Genomic DNA, 10,381 nt, shown 5'->3' with positions numbered 1-10,381 from the left:
ATATATATAAATGTAATGGAAAAATAACATTAAACAAAAAAATACACCTACCCACATATGCGAACGCTCTCAGTGACTACTAAAAAGAGTACAGTGATATAATTATATGGAGGTTTTAAAAATAATGCATTGAATCTGTTGACCTGATAAGCTTAAACATCATATTGTGTCTTGACTCTATATTAACCCTTTGATGAAATCTTGACAAATGTCTTAATATGAATGTATGTTAGATCAGATATAAGAGGACATCATAGCTTACCTCACTACCAAATCTCCTCTTAATAAAATTGTGTATACTCCGTCAGTCTCCACATCTGGTCCTATTAGTTTTAACAAATGTTGTGATACTAAAAGGTGACAACAACGGCTTAGAAAAAGGAGTTTGGTTTGAAGAGCCATGAGTGAGCTGGAAGGTAGCTCCACTAACTTGTATTGGTCAGTGTAAAATAAGATGTCTTTGAGCTGCTTGTGACCTCTGCTTATTGGAAATTAACCTCTGACCTCTAAACCTAGCTCAGACAACTGGAAAATAAATAATTAAAATTAAAATTAAAAATAAACTTACCAAATTAATTATTCAAAATAATATAAATAACTATGGGGGGGATATCATGTGTTTGTTAAGCAAATATCTAATCCCAAAATAATTAAACCTATAACGTGAAACAATACAATTGAAACAGATACAATGTACAAATATTAACTTAAGTACATGTACAATGTAACTTAAGTACATGTACAATGTATACTATTAACATAAAGTACCCAAAACCCCCCCCCCCCCAATCCCCCTCCCCCAAACAAATACATGTACATGTAAACTTAAGTACATGTTACAATGGTACACTATTAACTTAGTACATGTACAATGTACACTATTATACAATGTACAGTATTAACTTAAGTACATGTACAATGTAACTTAAGTACCTGTACAAATGTAGTACTATTAACATTAGTACATGTACAAGGTAAACTTAAGTACATGTACAATGTCACATAGTAACTAGTAACAGTTACAAGTTACATATATACATGTACCAATATAACGTAAGTACATGTACAAAGGTAAATTAAGTACATGTCCAATGTATACTATTAACATAAGCTACATGGTACAATGGTAACTTAAGTACGTGTTAATGTACATAGTAACTTAGTAATGTACAATGTACAAGTACACTATACAATGAAACTATTAACTTAAGCACATTGTACAATGTAACTTAAGTACATGTACAAGGTATACTATAGAACATAAGTACATGTACAAGTAAAACTTAAGTGACATGTACAATGTACACTATTAACTTAAGTACATGTACAAGGTACACTATTAACTTATACATACCGTACTGTCATAATTTTTCGCTGTACATATTAACTTAAGTTTTCATGTACTCAAACTTACATATTAAGCAAAAATTAAGTACTATGTCAATGCGCACTATAACTTAAGATCACATTGTAAAATGTAACACTATTAACTAGTTACATGTACAATGTTACAAGTACTATTAACTTAGTACATGTACAATGGAACACTATAACTTAAGTAAATGTACAATGTACGCGTATAATACAAATTGTAATAAATGTTAAAATTAATATAAATATACATGTAGGCTATAAATACGTCAATTAACAAGCAGGCAATATCCTATAGCATTGATATAGAATAGGAGTAGTCTTTGAACAATTATTCAGCTCTTCCTTTAGCTTTCCTTCTTTTCATCTCTTTTCACCCACGTCTTTCTCCTGGCTCATGTGTCATTATAATATAATGAGGGAATTAGTCACTTCATTTTGAGCTCTCATTTCTCATATGTGTTTTAGCTCTTAACAAACTCTATTAGTGCTATCAATAGGGTGGTATGTGTCTCTAGACTGATACAAACAAAGCATCATACAAGCCATAAGGAACATTGTGTTATAAAACTGACATAACAACTGAGCTATAAAAAGTGACTAAGTCAAAAAACCTGCATACTAACTTATTATCAATAGATTCTCACATATTTGTATGTGCAGTTAAAATAATCATTTACATGTGAAGTAATTTCTTGTATACTAAAATTAATTTAAGTTACAAATTTCTGTGTTTGCTTGTACTAAAAAATTGACTTAATTTATTGCTTTTGTCTTAATTTACTAAAGACTTGTTAATATAACACTTTGTTAGAGATTAGACATTTTGAGATACATTCTTTTAATTTGTTATGTCTAGGTAGTCAGCAGAGAACATCATATACTTATTGTGAAATTGATCCTATTCTCTACATCATAAAACCCTAAATCCTTTAACTATGACACGTCTTTGCCAGACCTAGATACTTAGAAAAATATTTGGAAAATAAATCTGTCCATCAATCCATTATTTATCCATAAATCCAGTTCATCAAAATTATCCATCCATCTATCTAGATTAGTACCAGCGCCAGTGCAATCTTTCCTGCTTTCTGAGCAACTCTCATACTTCTTGGTCCTAATTCATGGACGGCACATTGTCTAAACCGATCGCTGTGAACCCATCCACCTGTACGGTGGTGTACCCTCCAGTAGTGTCACTTGAGACGAGAACTAGCCCTGCCCAGAGACCAAGCTGTGTTAACCACTTACACCACCACCTAAAATGATTCACTCTTTTACCCATAAAATATCTGTTAATACAATTTGGCACAGATTAAATTTTGTAATAGTTAATAAAAAGGCGTGGCTACGTATTGTTTCAGGTTAATAATAATATATTTGCATTATTCATTGATAAGTTAAAGTGGTTCGACGGAACACCTGATCGATCCTAATAAAATGCAGAAAATCATGGGATTTTGGTCGGACGTGCCTTGATCGCCATCTTTTGACTCCTTACATTTTTCAGCAGCATGGGAAGAAGACTACATTATCAGACAAAAACCATCACTATTGCCGTCATTCTATGTCTTGGAGGATTAATCATGTACCTCGGTTTTGCAGTAGTTAGCTTCTTCTTGGCATATTCGATCATCGATTACCAAAGCATCCGTTATTTTAAAGAATCAAAATTGCACTTGGAAATCCAATATGCATGTTCATCCATACCGTTCATGGGACTATTAAACTGTTCCTATCATGTTAGCAGAGGTTCGAGGGTATGCTAAACTCTACATGGGAATAGAAGGTATCAGAGGCTGGGCATTTATCGGACTCACCCTATTGGATTTCTCATGTTCACTGACTGTTTGATTTATTGGATACATCGGCTTTTTGCACAACGCATATTATACAAATAACATTCATAAAGGTCATCACAAATGGAAGGTACCCACACCCTTTGCAAGTCATGCTTTCCATCCAATTGATGGCTGGATCCAATCCCTACCATATCACATTTATCCATTTCTTTTCCCTTTGCACAAAGTACTTTACCCTCATTTTATTTGTTTTTGTCAATGTCTGGACTATATCAATACATGATGGAGACTATAGAGTTCAAGACTTCTCCCAACCATTAATAAATGGTTCAGCTCATCATACTGATCACCATTTGTACTACTTGTATAATATGGTCAGTTTTTTTTACTTTATGGGACAGATTTTGGAGGTTCGGTTCTATATCCAACTGCTCTTGAGGGGAAAACCTTGCTTTCTGATATGAGAACACACAAAAATGAACAAAAAAAAGACTAATTATAAAGCTATTTATTGACTAGTTGACTAAAATATTTTTGTTTTTATTTTCTGGTGTTGTTATTTTAATGCACTACACAAACATTATATTGTACATTACACACAATATTATTTTTATTTATAAAGACGCTGCAAATTATGAAATTAATGAAGGGGCGTGGTTCTTTGTTGCCATGGTTTGTGAATGCACCAATTCTTAGCTCACTGTTTTTATAATGTCTTGTCGACCACTCTAGACGGCCTAGGAAGAACGACTCTACTGTGACATTAACTCCTCTATTCATAGTATACCTGATATTGTTTCTAATGTCTTTGGTGATATATTGACAAAGGAGACATGAGCCAACAGATCAAGATACAGTTATTGCAATACCAGGAGAACTAGAAGTTCAAAAGATGTAAGGAATATTGTATTAGTTAGCATATCATCTAGCAGAGATCTAAAATTAGAGGTTACTTGTGTCCCTAGGGATAGTTGTTAACATGTTGAGGTTACTTGTAAATACTCTAGGAATAAATAATGTTTTGTCATATTTTGAATAATGTTAGTTATGTAATGTTATAGTTATACTGTACTATGCATCATTGATTTTTATTAGTACATTGATGTCTATCAGAAGAAACTCAACATATATTGTCAATTAGAACAGCACATTACAAACACGAGCCAAAGTCATTGCTAAGCAAGAGAGTCAATTGAGTACAACCAAAGATACTTATCCTTCATATACTAATGGTAAATTTACTGAGAGGTAAGTAAGAGAATATTGTGTCTGAATGTAAGCTTGGGAATTTGCCACAAAATGCTAAAGGGTTAATTTTTAAGCAGTAATTGTGGGTGTGGTACTAAATATTATAATTAATTTGACTCCTAATTACATACCAACTGTTAATAGTGCATTCCATATATACTATTACATTTACATACACATATACTTGTGTGCATCATTATATATGTAGGTTCATCATCATTGTCACAATATTTGATGAAGAGTCTTTGCAAGCTCATGGTCTGTAGTGCCAAGAGATTATTGTCCTATCACTCCGCTACCACAATCCCCTCCACATGGTAAGGACTGTATGAACATGACAAAGATTGTGTAAATACATGTACTAATTACTGTAAATGTCAAAATTTTCGCCGCTCAAACTTTCCTGTGTAAAATTTTTCCTGAACTCATAATTTCGCGTTTTGTGTCAACCACGGAAATTTGATTATAATTATTAATTATTCTCTCATCTAATTTTTCCGCGTTTGTGTGTCAACCACGAAAATATAACTACCTCTTTGACATTTACGGTAGTTAAGAAAAACATTAAACTATAGCACAAAACATCTTAATACTGTTTTTAAGTTATACTACAATTTATTTAACTATTTATTTTACTTTTTAATGTGTTTTTGTTTATATAGAACAAGTTACTTCTCATTTGAGGACTACTCTTACTTCAGACTACATGCTCGAATATCGCCCGATCTGCCCCTGTTATTAGTAGAAGTACGATGATATAAAACAAGGAACCACTAATACTAAGGTATATTATGTCCAAAACTATAACACATTAAAGTCTCATTGTAAACCTGAAGACTCTGATAAGTAACTATAACACAGATAACTAGAGTTGATTAAAATATCTAATGCATAGATATTAGTCAAAATGTATCACATGTGTATTGCACTGTGACTGTAGTCTATCAGTTGATACCATTCTGTAATGGGCTCCATACTCCAATTGACTCCAAGGTGTAGGAATAGCTATAGTCTAAAAGCTCATAGTCAAGGATTTAAGCAACATCATTATTTCATTTCTAGCCACCACCATCATGGAAATATTCTTTATCAGCTGAAGACAGAGACCTGGAGAAAGTAGCTCTATATGAAATGAATCGGAAAACCTAACTTTCGCATAAATCCTCGACACTCAGCTCATGCACACTCTAAATACTGCCAGCTCTGGTCCTTTGAAGATAAAGAGGCAAAAAACAAGGGAAGAGAAAGAAGATAGTAGAAAACTCTTCATTGTGTACACCTCCTGAAATTCTATTTACAGGTTATCTTCCTGAGAGACATATGAGGTACATTGTGTCACTACTAATGCAGTAAGTATTTTGTCTTTTCTGCTGTAGTGTTTGCTTGAACTAAGAACATCAGTGGTGCCAGTCGACAGCTGAGAAATTGTCCCTCCTTCTACTCCATACTTCACTGGCCAGCATTGGGCGTTGTTATATGGCACTTTTAATGTAGATCTATAGGGATCTCATGTCTTGATGAGTTTTAGATGTAATATTTTTCTTTGTATTGTAGTTCATTTTTCCAATAATGATGGTAGCATTGAAGTCCTGGTATGTCATGTAGTTATAATGTTCAATTCATGCCCGATTTCACTAGCTGACTTCTTTGATGAAATTAAAGTTAGTAATTGTACTGTTATAATGTACTATCTGTAATTATGTACAATGTATTTGTTTAATGTAGGTATTAAGTCCACATAGGAGAATGTTTTGGTTGTACCTTTAAAAGGTTTCGACCTCCTCCTGAACTTTCTTGTAATGGTACATTTACATCCTATAGATGTCTGTCTGTCTGCTGTCTGTCTGTCTTCTGTACGTCTGTCTGTATAAGCCGTCTCCCTGTCTCTTTGTTCAATCTATTATATCTTTATTCTTATATTCTCTAGTACCAGAAGTATTACAGTGTGGTCATTGTCTTGTGCAGGACAACTCTCATAGTCTTTCCATGTCATAATACCAAATGGAGGAGAAGGTAATTTTTAGACTCCTTGTCACTCAACCAGACCAGGACAACAAATTTTTTTTTTTTTTGCAGCTCAGAGGTAGTTATTTAAACACTGTTGACTAGTGTATAATATAATACTATAATATATATGTGTCTAAAGGTTTCCAATATTCTGACACTGGATCCATTTACAATCAACACCTACAGAGTTCTATCTTTCTCCAGGAACACTATTGATATGAAGGTAGACTTGTATTAATAGACTACCATTATTCATTATTGTTACATTGTTCATTATTATCTCTACTCATTTAGGTCAGTTTTCATCCAACAGAAGCTATTGAGTACTCAAAGGAATTTTTAATGGCTTGTGATATGGACAAGTCAAGTCACTGGTACTTCTCAGGTACAGTACATGTTAGTGTACATGTATAGTTTAGAAAGCTAGTGTCAAGCAATCTGATTGGCCAGATACAAGTAACTCTCATACTCATACATCTTGGTAACTGCTCTTGGGTTTTTTAAGATTACATAGTTTCTGGTTATAGAGATAGTAGAGCAGCAATAGTAAAACTTAACCTATACATTTAATTAAGAGATCTGGTATTATTATTTATTAGTTAATAACTTAAAGTATGGTATCGTTGTTATTATCAGGTATTAGGTGAGATGGTATCTCTTGGATTGTGTTTATATTAGTCCATGGCAGCTAATACATTGTGGTATGTGTCTTAGAATATGTTAAAAGTGCTGGCTACACACAGAAATGGATGCTAGTCTCTCTAGTGATGTCATTGATAGTCCAGTGATTGCGTTTGATGACACTAATCCTGGTGGTTGTGTTTATAAAACATGCAGTGATTGAAAACTTACAGGTATTAAATACTGGTGTGGACAACACAAGAGCATGGAATGTACCTGTTGTATATTACAAGTACAACTAACTGTTACAACAAGTACAGCAAAAACCCTCTAGAAATTGCAGTGTATCTAAATTAGTTTAAATATAAAAATAATGGATCTATTGAAATAGACACTAGTTTCTAAACCAACAAATGTTAAAATTATACTTTACCACAAACACAACATATCATACAACAAGTTGGAGATCTCTAACAGTAATAAACTAAATTTTCTATATCTCTTGTACAGTCATGTCCATTTGTCCTATCAATGGAAGCAGTACTATCCACTACTGAACTGACTAACCAGATCAGGTCCTCTAAGTGGTGAATATCACACACTCTCTTTCACACGAGAGCAGCTTGAAGGGACTTACAACCAAGAGAGACCAAATTAGTACATTTTTCCTTTATAAAAAAAATACCAAATAAGGTATTAAAATAACAACTGATTTTTTTTAAAATTGTTTTTCTTATAGACTGGTTTATTTTCAGAAGTATGGCTTATCTGGAGTTACAGAGTATTCCTGTCTCCTCTCTACAGTCTAGTGATGAGAAGGATACTCTTGGATTAAGAATAAGATGGATGGCTTGGATAGAGAAGGAGTAACAAGTTGCTATAATGTGTATTGATCTAACCAGGGAAATGCAGTGGTAAAGAGCATGAATGTGCTTTAGAAATTAAAATATAATTGTAATACTTGGACTTTATTCTATAATTCATCTATTCCTTTCAAGTTATTATTCTATTGTGTGATATCAATACTAATATATCTGTATTGTCTTTCTGCTAGCCCTTACCTTGTGGAGTTCCTACCTCCATTGTTTGAATTGCTAGAGATTTTGTAGTCTGTACTGAATCAGGAAGAGATTTAAGGTACAATGTAATTCTTTCTAGTACTATTAATGAGGATTGATTATCTGTAGATAAATAAATCACAGTTTAATTCTGTGAGTTTCTTGTGGTCACATGAAAAAAAACTGAACCATGTGAAGTAACAGTGTATCCTTCTGAAGGATCTATAGGTAATGTTGTTTTGTAGTAATCTATTTGACTTTCTCTGTCTCTTTCTCCTCTCTTTCTCTCTCTCATCTCGTCCCTCTCTCTCCCCCTTAGTATCTGGAGGGACATGTTACAGTGAATTAGTGGTACTTACAAATGATAGAAAGGGGTCATTCAATCTCACATTAGAATGTACCATACCACACAGTGATATCTCATAATACTACCAGTTAAAGGAAGGGTTCAAGTAAGATATAGTTTTTAGAGACAATTGACACAAATATTATTAACATATACATGTTAATGGTTTTAATACCTATACAGGGACCTGTTTACTATGGATGCACCCAGTCTAAACTTTGTTTAGTAGTACGAAAAAAACACCCCCCCCCCCCCCCCCCTTGGGAGAGTGTCTTGTCATCCATTTGCAACTTCCTAATCATTCTAACTGTATTGTACAGATATGAACTAAGACACTGTCAGAACAAAAAGGAGATACTATACAAGAAGTAGACGGTACCTGTCGTGGTTAGTTCTACTCCTTATATGGATAAATGGATGCATCATTGGTTTCAATGGATAGATAATAGTTAAATATTCCTCTAAACCAATAGACTGTCCATATATCTTTTTTGCTAATGGATGGCTTTGGTTTTGATCACAATGGGATAACTGAACATTTGAATGGATGATAGTATTATGAATGATTAATTATGATAAGTTAGTAATTAAGTAGATATGTATTTTCATATTATAGGATATTGGAATGTCTTGTAATGAGTCCGTCTTTATGTGAACTATCATCTATTCCTCTATCCTAGTCAATGTAGAGTGTACTCCTAAATTAGAACCTGGTCGATTAAGGGACAGCTATTGAGTGCCTTATACATTAGAGAGATCAAAGTAATGATTTATGATATACGCATTAATATTGGTCATGTTAATCATTGCTCTCTCTTTCTCATCTCCCCTCCTCTGTCTCTCTCTGGTTCTCTGTCCTCTCTGTCTTTGCTCTTGCCTCTTCTCTGTCTCTCGGTCTCTGTATCCTCTGTCTCTCTGTCTGTCTCGCTCTACTCTCTGTCTCTCTCTCTCTCTCTCTGTCTCTCTCTTGTCTCTCTCTCTCTATCTCTCTCTCTCTAGTCTATTATCAGTAACGTGCTGAGATTACAGAGACCTATTTTAGTATTAGACCAATCATCACTTTACATTGAGGAATGTTATGAGTCATACCAGATGACGTAATACATTGAAGTGGATCAATAGAACACATCTGTCTACCCACTTCCATTGGATCAATGAAGCGCGTAAGACATCATATGATACAACTTAGCCCATTGTGTTTAGTGCATGACATAAATGATACACTGCTATAAATAGACTATTTTGCATTTATGAATATAAATTATGTTATGTAGAAGTCTAAAATAATTATATTGAAATTTCTTTTTTTTCGTCTAGTATAATTAGTGTTGACTTAAGTTTTCACCTATTGATGGATTTATAACTGAATACCTACATCAGAGAAACTAATATTCTACCCCAGAAAGACTTCAGTCTCACTTGGAGCAAATCGAGAACTGAAACGATAAGTCTCTATCCCCAATTACACAACAAACCACTAGCGCACACAAAAATCCAACATAAACACCTTCCACTGCACACAACCAATTTAGTAATACCATGGGCGGGGAATACCACGCACCTACCCACATAGAAAGATTAGTAATCATTTAATTGGAGCGTCTATGGCCCATTGTATTACAATCTGTTTCAAGACTAAATACTAACAATACTTTGGTTGAGGGCATGGATGTTTGTCACTTTGTTATAAAGTATGTCAGAACCTAACAGATATGTGGTTAGGGTTAATGACGGCATTGTGTTTAATTTGCGCATGGCGATAGGGGGGTCGTCCTGTGTGTGGGGGGGGGGGGGGGGGGGGGGGGGTTAAAAAAAACACATTTTCTAAAAAAAATATTTTTTTCAAAGTAACAATTTTCTACTAATATGTTTGTAAGTAACCCCTTATTCGTTGGTGCTTGATCTATTTCTTGAGAAGACATCATGTG

The 10,381-nt window shown here is 33.8% G+C and overlaps 1 pseudogene; it reads left to right on the top strand.

Moving 5' to 3' along the window:
* Positions 1-2,957: 2,957 nt before the first annotated feature.
* LOC121366490 lies at positions 2,958-3,669 on the top strand (annotated as a pseudogene).
* The last annotated feature ends 6,712 nt before the right edge of the window (positions 3,670-10,381 follow it).

The sequence above is a fragment of the Gigantopelta aegis genome, unplaced genomic scaffold, assembly GCF_016097555.1.
Source record: "Gigantopelta aegis isolate Gae_Host unplaced genomic scaffold, Gae_host_genome ctg5932_pilon_pilon, whole genome shotgun sequence".
Classification (NCBI taxonomy): Eukaryota; Metazoa; Mollusca; class Gastropoda; order Neomphalida; family Peltospiridae; genus Gigantopelta; species Gigantopelta aegis.
This window is presented reverse-complemented; position numbering and strand designations above follow the sequence as displayed.